A 12107-nucleotide genomic window follows, 5' to 3' on the forward strand; every position below is an offset into this window, starting at 1 on the left:
GGAATGGAGGTGAACCGCGCCAAATACACGCCCGTGCTCACGGCCCCGTGAAGGAGCCGCCAACTGATATCCCCGGCGGGCCTCGGCACTAAGGTGGAATAGAGGCTGGCCCACCGGGGCTCCTCACCCTCTAGAGGTGGCAGAAGGTCCCGCCACTTTGTGTCAGGGCGGGACGCGAGGGTGAGGACATGAAGGGTGTGGAGCACGAGCGTGTAGAGGTGTCGTTTTGGCGCGGTCTGGAACCGGACCGGCTGCAGCTCACGCAGCCGGCTCACGGTGAAGGGGTGGGGGGGTCGGTCGGGTCCACGGGGCAGGGGCCCGATGAAAAGGTCCGGAGGGCCTGGGGTGGAGGGTGGGCGGGGCGTGCCCTCTCGCAGGACCCGGTCGAGGTAAACCCGAGCAGCGGGCGGCAAGGCGGCCCTCACCTCCTGAAGTACGCGCAGGGCAGTACGAGGTCTGGAGAGCCCCATGCGCTGAGCGAGCGCCAGGGGATCCAGCCAGTCTCCTCGGTCGTAGTCCAGGAGGTCTCCGACCCTGGTGACTTCCGCCAGGACCAACCTCTGGCGCACCGAGGGGGACTCCGCCGCCTGCACACGGAGCTGGGAGTTGTGTAGCAGGGGCTCCGTGAGGAGGACTTCCCCCAGGGAGGCCGCCACGGACCTGGTCGCTGCGAACAGTTTCCAGGTCCGGAGGAGGTCCTGGTAGAAGACCGGCAGCCCGGAGAGGTCTCGCGGAAGACCCCTCGGGTGGAGATAAAGGAGCTGCCGGTCATATCGGAGCCCTCGGAGGCGGCGCAGGAAGGCGTGCGCCAATGCGCTCCACGCCGGACTACCTGCACCATAAAGGAGCCTCTGCAGGGCCTGGAGGCGGAAGACGTGGACCTGAGTGCGGAGACACTTCAGGCCCTGCCCTCCCTCCTCCAGGGGCAGATGGAGAACCCCTGCAGAGACCCAGTGCAGTCCTGACAAGAAGAACTCCAGAACCAATTTCTGGAGATTGGCCAGGAAATCTGTGGCCGGAACCAGGGTGTTGAGCCGGTACCAGAGCATGGACAGGACCAGTTGGTTGAGCACCAGTGCCCGCCCTCGAAAGGACAGACACCGGAGCAGTCCTGTCCATCTCCGGAGCCGCTCTACCACCCTGCCCTCTAAACCGTGCCAGTTCTCCGGCGGAGACGGATGCGTGGCCGAAAGGTAAACGCCGAGATAGAGCTGCGGACCCGCGCTCCACCGGATGGCTTGAAGCGCGGGTAGGAGGGAGCTCGCCTGCCGCCAGTCCCCTACCACCAAGCCAGAGCTCTTGACCCAGTTGACCCGGGCGGAGGAGGCTGCCGAGTACACAGCCTGGCAAGCCTCCACCCGCACCAAGTCGCCCGGGTCCTGGACCACGAGGAGTACATCGTCGGCGTATGCCGACAGGACCAGCCGCAGCTCCGGCTCCCGCAGCGCCAACCCCGTCAACCTCCTGCGGAGGAGACAGAGGAAGGGCTCGATCACCAGAGCATATAGCTGGCCCGAGCAGGAGTGTGGTCCTATTGGGGATCCAGGACGTGGGCGTAAGAGCTCGTCCACTACAAAAGGGTCCCCCCACTGCCTAAGGGGGAGATCCACAGGGCCTGGAGAACCAACTAATTACGGGGGACAACTAATGAAAAAAACAGGGACGGGAGTGTAGTCAAAGGGTCAAACGAAGGGAACCGGACGGGGACACCGAGCAGAGAACCCCGGACAGCGCCCACCGCTCCACAAAGGCGTCAAGGGAGTCGGTGGACGCCGCCCAGAGGAACTCCGCTCGGAGGCGTGAACGGACAGAGGATCGGAAATAGGCCCCGCAGTCGCAGGAGACTCCATCGGCCAACCTCCTCACCCTGGTTTTATAGATGGCCGCTTTAGCCAGGGCCAGGAGGAGGTTGACCAGGAGGTCCCGCGACTTAGTGGGGCCACGGACAGGGAGTGCATAGATGAGAAGGTGAGGAGAAAAGTGCAACCAAAACCGTAACAAAAGATTGGTGAGGAGCCGGAATAGGGGCTGCAACCTGGCGCACTCCAGATAAACGTGCGCCAGGGTTTCCCTCACGCCGCAAAAGGGGCAGGTGTCCGGAATGGAGGTGAACCGCGCCAAATACACGCCCGTGCTCACGGCCCCGTGAAGGAGCCGCCAACTGATATCCCCGGCGGGCCTCGGCACTAAGGTGGAATAGAGGCTGGCCCACCGGGGCTCCTCACCCTCTAGAGGTGGCAGGAGGTCCCGCCACTTTGTGTCAGGGCGGGACGCGAGGGTGAGGACATGAAGGGTGTGGAGCACGAGCGTGTAGAGGTGTCGTTTTGGCGCGGTCTGAAACCGGACTGGCTGCAGCTCACGCAGCCGGCTCACGGTGAAGGGGCGGGGGGTCGGTCGGGTCCACGGGGCAGGGGCCCGATGAAAAGGTCCGGAGGGCCTGGGGTGGAGGGTGGGCGGGGCGTGCCCTCTCGCAGGACCCGGTCGAGGTAAACCCTCACCTCCTGAAGTACGCGCAGGGCAGTACGAGGTCTGGAGAGCCCCATGCGCTGAGCGAGCGTCAGGGGATCCAGCCAGTCTCCCCGGTCGTAGTCCAGGAGGTCTCCGACTCTGGTGACTTCCGCCAGGACCAACCTCTGGCGCACCGGGGGGGACTCCGCCGCCTGCACACGGAGCTGGGGGTTGTGTAGCAGGGGCTCCGCGAGGAGGTCTTCCCCCAGGGAGGCCGCCACGGACCTGGTCGCTGCGAACAGTTTCCAGGTCCGGAGGAGGTCCTGGTAGAAGACCGGCAGCCCGGAGAGGTCTCGCGGAAGACCCCTCGGGTGGAGATAAAGGAGCTGCCGGTCATATCGGAGCCCTCGGAGGCGGCGCAGGAAGGCGTGCGCCAATGCGCTCCACGCCGGACTACCTGCACCATAAAGGAGCCTCTGCAGGGCCTGGAGGCGGAAGACGTGGACCTGAGTGCGGAGACACTTCAGGCCCTGCCCTCCCTCCTCCAGGGGCAGATGGAGAACCCCTGCAGAGACCCAGTGCAGTCCTGACCAGAAGAACTCCAGAACCAATTTCTGGAGGTTGGCCAGGAAATCCGGGGCCGGAACCAGTGTGTTGAGTCGGTACCAGAGCATGGACAGGACCAGTTGGTTGAGCACCAGTGCCCGCCCTCGAAAGGACAGACACCGGAGCAGTCCTGTCCATCTCCGGAGCCGCTCTACCACCCTGCCCTCTAAACCGTGCCAGTTCTCCGGCGGAGACGGATGCGTGGCCGAAAGGTAAACGCCGAGATAGAGCTGCGGACCCGCGCTCCACCGGATGGCTTGAAACGCGGGTGGGAGGGAGCTCGCCTGCCGCCAGTCCCCTACCACCAAGCCAGAGCTCTTGACCCAGTTGACCCGGGCGGAGGAGGCTGCCGAGTACACAGCCTGGCAAGCCTCCACCCGCACCAAGTCGCCCGGGTCCTGGACCACGAGGAGTACATCGTCGGCGTATGCCGACAGGACCAGCCGCAGCTCCGGCTCCCGCAGCGCCAACCCCGTCAACCTCCTGCGGAGGAGACAGAGGAAGGGCTCGATCGCCAGAGCATATAGCTGGCCCGAGCAGGAGTATGGTCCTATTGGGATCCAGGAAGTGGGCGGGCGGAGCTCGTCCACTACGAAAGGAGCCCCCCCCAGCCTAAGGGGGAGATCCACAGGGCCTGGAGAGCCAACTAATTACGGGGGACAACTAATGAAAAACAGGGACGGGAGTGCGGTCAAAGGGTCAAACGAAGGGAACCGGACGGGGACACCGAGCAGAGAACCCCGGACAGCGCCCACCGCTCCTCAAAGGCGTCAAGGGAGTCGGTGGACGCCGCCCAGAGGAACTCCGCTCGGAGACGTGAACGGACAGAGGATCGGAAATAGGCCCCGCAGTCGCAGGAGACTCCATCGGCCAACCTCCTCACCCTGGTTTTATAGATGGCCGCTTTAGCCAGGGCCAGGAGGAGGTTGACCAGGAGGTCCCGCGACTTAGTGGGGCCACGGACAGGGAGTGCGTAGATGAGAAGGTGAGGAGAAAAGTGCAACCAAAACCGTAACAAAAGATTGGTGAGGAGCCGGAATAGGGGCTGCAACCTGGCGCACTCCAGATAGACGTGCGCCAGGGTTTCCCTCACGCCGCAAAAGGGGCAGGTGTCCGGAATCGGGGTGAACCGCGCCAAATACACGCCCGTGCTCACGGCCCCGTGAAGGAGCCGCCAACTGATATCCCCGGCGGGCCTCGGCACTAAGGTGGAATAGAGGCTGGCCCACCGGGGCTCCTCACCCTCTAGAGGTGGCAGGAGGTCCCGCCACTTTGTGTCAGGGCGGGACGCGAGGGTGAGGACATGAAGGGTGTGGAGCACGAGCGTGTAGAGATGTCGTTTTGGCGCGGTCTGGAACCGGACCGGCTGCAGCTCGCGGAGCCGGCTCACGGTGAAGGGGCGGGGGGGGCGGTCGGGTCCACGGGGCAGGGGCCCGATGAGAAGGTCCGGAGGGCCTGGGGTGGAGGGTGGGCGGGGCGCGCCCTCTCGCAGGACCCGGTCGAGGTAAACCCGAGCAGCGGGCGGTAAAGCGGCCCTCACCTCCTGAAGTACACGCAGGGCAGTACGCGGTCTGGAGAGCCCCATGCGCTGAGCGAGCGTCAGGGGATCCAGCCAGTCTCCCCGGTCATAGTCCAGGAGGTCTCCGACTCTGGTGACTTCCGCCAGGACCAACCTCTGGCGCACCGAGGGGGACTCCGCCACCTGCACACGGAGCTGGGGGTTGTGTAGCAGGGGCTCCGCGAGGAGGTCTTCCCCCAGGGAGGCCGCCACGGACCTGGTCGCTGCGAACAGTTTCCAGGTCCGGAGGAGGTCCTGGTAGAAGACCGGCAGCCCGGAGAGGTCTCGCGGAAGACCCCTCGGGTGGAGATAAAGGAGCTGCCGGTCATATCGGAGCCCTCGGAGGCGGCGCAGGAAGGCGTGCGCCAATGCGCTCCACGCCGGACTACCTGCACCATAAAGGAGCCTCTGCAGGGCCTGGAGGCGGAAGACGTGGACCTGAGTGCGGAGACACTTCAGGCCCTGCCCTCCCTCCTCCAGGGGCAGATGGAGAACCCCTGCAGAGACCCAGTGCAGTCCTGACCAGAAGAACTCCAGAACCAATTTCTGGAGGTTGGCCAGGAAATCCGGGGCCGGAACCAGTGTGTTGAGTCGGTACCAGAGCATGGACAGGACCAGTTGGTTGAGCACCAGTGCCCGCCCTCGAAAGGACAGACACCGGAGCAGTCCTGTCCATCTCCGGAGCCGCTCTACCACCCTGCCCTCTAAACCGTGCCAGTTCTCCGGCGGAGACGGATGCGTGGCCGAAAGGTAAACGCCGAGATAGAGCTGCGGACCCGCGCTCCACCGGATGGCTTGAAACGCGGGTGGGAGGGAGCTCGCCTGCCGCCAGTCCCCTACCACCAAGCCAGAGCTCTTGACCCAGTTGACCCGGGCGGAGGAGGCTGCCGAGTACACAGCCTGGCAAGCCTCCACCCGCACCAAGTCGCCCGGGTCCTGGACCACGAGGAGTACATCGTCGGCGTATGCCGACAGGACCAGCCGCAGCTCCGGCTCCCGCAGCGCCAACCCCGTCAACCTCCTGCGGAGGAGACAGAGGAAGGGCTCGATCGCCAGAGCATATAGCTGGCCCGAGCAGGAGTATGGTCCTATTGGGATCCAGGAAGTGGGCGGGCGGAGCTCGTCCACTACGAAAGGAGCCCCCCCCAGCCTAAGGGGGAGATCCACAGGGCCTGGAGAGCCAACTAATTACGGGGGACAACTAATGAAAAACAGGGACGGGAGTGCGGTCAAAGGGTCAAACGAAGGGAACCGGACGGGGACACCGAGCAGAGAACCCCGGACAGCGCCCACCGCTCCTCAAAGGCGTCAAGGGAGTCGGTGGACGCCGCCCAGAGGAACTCCGCTCGGAGACGTGAACGGACAGAGGATCGGAAATAGGCCCCGCAGTCGCAGGAGACTCCATCGGCCAACCTCCTCACCCTGGTTTTATAGATGGCCGCTTTAGCCAGGGCCAGGAGGAGGTTGACCAGGAGGTCCCGCGACTTAGTGGGGCCACGGACAGGGAGTGCGTAGATGAGAAGGTGAGGAGAAAAGTGCAACCAAAACCGTAACAAAAGATTGGTGAGGAGCCGGAATAGGGGCTGCAACCTGGCGCACTCCAGATAGACGTGCGCCAGGGTTTCCCTCACGCCGCAAAAGGGGCAGGTGTCCGGAATCGGGGTGAACCGCGCCAAATACACGCCCGTGCTCACGGCCCCGTGAAGGAGCCGCCAACTGATATCCCCGGCGGGCCTCGGCACTAAGGTGGAATAGAGGCTGGCCCACCGGGGCTCCTCACCCTCTAGAGGTGGCAGGAGGTCCCGCCACTTTGTGTCAGGGCGGGACGCGAGGGTGAGGACATGAAGGGTGTGGAGCACGAGCGTGTAGAGATGTCGTTTTGGCGCGGTCTGGAACCGGACCGGCTGCAGCTCGCGGAGCCGGCTCACGGTGAAGGGGCGGGGGGGGCGGTCGGGTCCACGGGGCAGGGGCCCGATGAGAAGGTCCGGAGGGCCTGGGGTGGAGGGTGGGCGGGGCGCGCCCTCTCGCAGGACCCGGTCGAGGTAAACCCGAGCAGCGGGCGGTAAAGCGGCCCTCACCTCCTGAAGTACACGCAGGGCAGTACGCGGTCTGGAGAGCCCCATGCGCTGAGCGAGCGTCAGGGGATCCAGCCAGTCTCCCCGGTCATAGTCCAGGAGGTCTCCGACTCTGGTGACTTCCGCCAGGACCAACCTCTGGCGCACCGAGGGGGACTCCGCCACCTGCACACGGAGCTGGGGGTTGTGTAGCAGGGGCTCCGCGAGGAGGTCTTCCCCCAGGGAGGCCGCCACGGACCTGGTCGCTGCGAACAGTTTCCAGGTCCGGAGGAGGTCCTGGTAGAAGACCGGCAGCCCGGAGAGGTCTCGCGGAAGACCCCTCGGGTGGAGATAAAGGAGCTGCCGGTCATATCGGAGCCCTCGGAGGCGGCGCAGGAAGGCGTGCGCCAATGCGCTCCACGCCGGACTACCTGCACCATAAAGGAGCCTCTGCAGGGCCTGGAGGCGGAAGACGTGGACCTGAGTGCGGAGACACTTCAGGCCCTGCCCTCCCTCCTCCAGGGGCAGATGGAGAACCCCTGCAGAGACCCAGTGCAGTCCTGACCAGAAGAACTCCAGAACCAATTTCTGGAGGTTGGCCAGGAAATCCGGGGCCGGAACCAGTGTGTTGAGTCGGTACCAGAGCATGGACAGGACCAGTTGGTTGAGCACCAGTGCCCGCCCTCGAAAGGACAGACACCGGAGCAGTCCTGTCCATCTCCGGAGCCGCTCTACCACCCTGCCCTCTAAACCGTGCCAGTTCTCCGGCGGAGACGGATGCGTGGCCGAAAGGTAAACGCCGAGATAGAGCTGCGGACCCGCGCTCCACCGGATGGCTTGAAACGCGGGTGGGAGGGAGCTCGCCTGCCGCCAGTCCCCTACCACCAAGCCAGAGCTCTTGACCCAGTTGACCCGGGCGGAGGAGGCTGCCGAGTACACAGCCTGGCAAGCCTCCACCCGCACCAAGTCGCCCGGGTCCTGGACCACGAGGAGTACATCGTCGGCGTATGCCGACAGGACCAGCCGCAGCTCCGGCTCCCGCAGCGCCAACCCCGTCAACCTCCTGCGGAGGAGACAGAGGAAGGGCTCGATCGCCAGAGCATATAGCTGGCCCGAGCAGGAGTATGGTCGAAGGCAAATATACTGCCCACTGGATGAATAGTTTTTTGTTCCCTGAGTGACCAGAGCAGGGGCTGCCCTAGAGCAATCAGGAAGCTGCCAGAACCAATTAAGACAGGCAAGCTAATCAAGACACATGGAGCCAATTAAGAATTTTCTAGATTAAATTATGGCAGGCAGGCTAATCAGGACACCAGGTTTAAAAAGGACCTCCCATCAGTTAGTAGGGGGGTGTCCCAGGAGTAGGGAGCGAGAAGGTATGCTGCTGGAGGAGTGAAGAGGTCAAGCGTGATCAGGCTTCAGGAGGAAGAGAGGCTAAAGAAGGTGCTGGGAGGAGGCTATGGGGAAGTAGCCCAGGGAGTTGTAGCTGTCACGCAGCTGATACAGGGAACATTGTGGACAGCTGCTATCCACAGGGCCCTGGGCTGGAACCTGGTGTAGAGGGTGGGCCCAAGTTTCCCCCCATCCCCTCAACTCCTGATCTGACACAGGAGGAGTTGACCTGGCCTGTGAGAAACACCAGAAGGGAAGGCCTAAATTGGAAAGGGATCTGCCCTGTCCCCGACCCACTAGGTGGGACACAGAGACTGTGGGGATTGTTCTCCGTTTCCCCATGTTGGCCAGTGATGAGGCTAGCTGAGTGGATGGCAGGTTTGAGCCACTACCAAGAGTGGCCAAACTGAGGGCTGCTGTGAATCTCTGAGGTGAGCAAATTTGCCAATAAGCGCAGGATCCACCAAGGCAGAGGAGGAACTTTGTCACACTAGATATCCCTTTGTCTGGCAAACCTGGTTTGTCAGCCCTGCCTGGATTCAGACTTTAAAACAGTTTCTCGTATACAAACGTATTTTCTTAAAAATCGTCTTCCCCAAGCTTCTTGCAATGATCCTTGGGAACAGTGTGACATGAGCCTTTATTAGCGTCCTCCCATGACCCATTGTGGATAAATACTGTGAACACAATGCATGAGGATGAGTGAGTTTGTCAGGCCTGATAGGGTTGCCATCACAGAACAATGCACCCTTTCCCGGTCAACACTGGGCCCACCCCTTCCGCCTGAGGCCCCGCACCTTCCACCCCTCCTCACCCGCCGAAGCCCCGAGTCCCCCCACTCCCACCGCAGCTGGAGGAGCACCAGGCCAAGCGCCATCTCGACCCCCAAGCTGGCTTGAGCACCAGCCTGAGCCGTCTGCCTGGGCCACCCGCAAGAGGGACACAGCGAGCGGTGGGAACCTCGGGGAGGGGGAGTGGAGGAGAGGAGAGGAGGGACTCGCCAGGCAGTGGGGGCCTTGGGGAAGGGGCAAAGCAGAGGGGAGAAGAGGTGCAGCGCAGGTGGGACCAGCACAGCCCAGGTGTCCGGTGGCAACTGTGCCAGGGGATGTTTAGCCTCCCCTGGTCTATTATACCTGCTGCCCATGCTCATACCAGAGCAGGGATTTCCCTACACCCCCCTGAATTTCCCCAACGCTCCCCCCTCCCCCCGGTTATATGCAGTGTTGCCAATTTAGTCATTGGTTGGAAATTGAAATTGAAATGGAAACATTAATACACATTTTAAAAGCATATACAGTATATGAGAAAATACCAGTACCTGAGAAAGTACAATGGGTTTGAAAAGTCTGAACAAAGACTGGCTTCCTCATACAGCTGTTATTTATGACAATGTCGGCGCATTTGTTTCGGCTATATTGGCCTACCTAATCATTTCAAATGATGATTTGTAAGCAAGGCCTGAATGAGATCTCCCCTGACAGCTAGTGAGGAGCCAGGGGTGGGTGGAAAGGCTTTAGATTGTATTTACATGAACACACCTACTCTGCCGAGGTATCTGCCCAAGTGATCCGTTTTGGCTTGTGTTGGGTTACAAATCACTGCAGTATGTGCCCGCAACGCTATGCAACAGCTGGAGAAGTGCATCGGCTGCCACTGGACGAGGTGCGAGGAACGCCAGGAGCTGGGAGTCCTAGCGTCACAGGCGAAGAACACGGAGCACACCGTCATCACTCCGAGAGCCAGAACCACGCTGGAGAACACCCTGAAGGATGCCATCCACTGCCAGTATGTGGAAAACCTGAAACGGAAGCCGGGCCAGGGCAAGGCGTTCGAGGTGACGTGCGAGTGGGACGCCAGCAACCACTTCCTCCGAGGGACAGCCTCACCCCATTTGCCGACTGGCGGTTCAGTCACAGGGCCAGCTCAACTGTGTCCCGCTGAACGGAGCCGTCTGCCACGGGAATCGGGACAAGCGATGCAGGCAGTGCGGTTATGCCAACAAGACACTACCCCAGGTCTTGCGGAGCTGCAAGCCCCATTCCAGAGCCTGGCATCTGCGACACAACGCCATCCAAGATTGCCTGGTCAGAGCCATCCCGCCACCTGTGGGGAAGGTTGCCGTAAACTCCGCCATTCCCGGTACCGACAGCCAACTGTGACTGGACATTGTCATCACCAACGAGGATTGGAAGAAGATCATCATGGTGGATGTCAAAATGCCATTTGAGAACAGGACCCTGGCCTTCCACGATGCCCGATCTCGAAAGCTGGAGAAATATGCCCCTCTAGCCAACCCCTTGAGAGCTAGGGGCTACCAGGTTCAAATTCAGACACTAATCATCGGAGCCCAGGGCGCATGGGACCCTGGTAACGAGCAAGTGCTGAGAGAATGTGGAGTTGGTAAACGCTACACTCGGCTGATGTGGCAACTCATGGTGTCGGACGCCATCAGGTGATCGAGGGACATCTACCTAGAACACGTCGGGGACATCAGCAATACCAGGAGGAATGAGCTGGAGTGCCGATGAGAAGCGCAGTGGGGAAAGTAACTCAAATACTTTCCTGATGGACTATTTGTTTTTTTTTTGTTTTGTTTTTTTTTTGTTCTAAATGGACAACCTATCCGAAATTCTCAATTACTGAGGGACAATCTTCACTCATTGATATATTGTGCTTTCCACAACCAACTCACTCCTGAAAAGTTATGTAGAAATGTACCTGAATTTGTACTTGGATGGTAATATCTAAACTGTATTCTTAAATTCATTCACCTAAATTTGGGTTATTGCTGATTATGCACTCTATGTATCTTATGGCTTTAAAAACAATCTTTGTATTTGTGGATAATCTAAGCACTATACCCGGATGTACACACCCTCTTTTCTTAACCTGGGTATTATATACATTTTTAGGGTTAGCTTTCATAAAATTTTTAAATCTGTTCTTAAATGTGTGCGTGGGGGGGTCATGAAATGTTGTTATCCTTATTGTATGAGTAAAGGGCAGGAGAACTGTACTTAGCCTGCCTGAATGAGGGGGTCTCCCTCAGTGCTTAATTTGTGCTAGGGCTTGCCAGGGCTGGGGACGGAGCAGTGGAGTGAACAGTGGCACGACAAACAGTGGCCAGAGCATTTGTTTGTTGGACTGTGTTTTAGTGACTTCTCTCCAGAATGCTACATTTGTGACTGGGAAACTTACATAAATATATGTTTCCTAGTAGGCCCAGATTTTTTAAATGCATTATTTGCCCAGGTCATTATCTCACATCATCACTATCTCAAGAGGTCATTGTCTTGGAGTTTCTGTACTAAACTTCATTATAATAATTCATTTTTATGTAAGAATGGCCATAACAGGTCAGACCAATGATCCATTTACCCCAGTATCCTGTCTTCCAACAGTGTCCAATGCCAGGTGCTTCTGAGGCAATAAACAGAACAGGGTGATCAAGTGATCCATCCCCTTTCGTCCACTCCCAGCTTCTGGCAAACAGAAGCTAGGGACACTCAGAGCATGGGATTGCATCCCTGCCCATCCTGCCTAATTGTCATTGATGGACCTATCCTCCATGAACTTATCTAGTTCTTTTTTGAACCCTGTTATGGTCTTGGCCTCCGTAACATCCTCTGGCAAAGAGTTCCACAGGGTGACTGTGCGTTGTGTGAAGAAATACTTCCTTTTGTTTGTTTTAAACTTGCTGTCTATTAATTTCATTGGGCAGCTCCTGGTTCTTGTGTTCAGTGAAAGGGTAACACTTCCTTATTCATTTTCTCCACAGTCTTCTCTGTCCCAAGCTGAAAAGTCCCACTCTTTTTAATCTGTGCTCATATGGAATCTGTTCCAGGCTTGTAACCATTTTTGTTGCCCTTTTCTTTACCTTTTTCCAATGCTAATATATCTTTTTTGAGAATGGGTGACCAGAACTGCACGCACTATTCAAGATGTGGGCATATCATGGATTTATGTAGTAAAAATGAAGAACTTGGTTTGCCAGACTGATCAGCCAAGCCAATACTGATAGCCTATATGAAAAGGCTACAAAACACCGT

Source organism: Lepidochelys kempii, chromosome 14, assembly GCF_965140265.1.
Source record: "Lepidochelys kempii isolate rLepKem1 chromosome 14, rLepKem1.hap2, whole genome shotgun sequence".
NCBI lineage: Eukaryota > Metazoa > Chordata > Testudines > Cheloniidae > Lepidochelys > Lepidochelys kempii.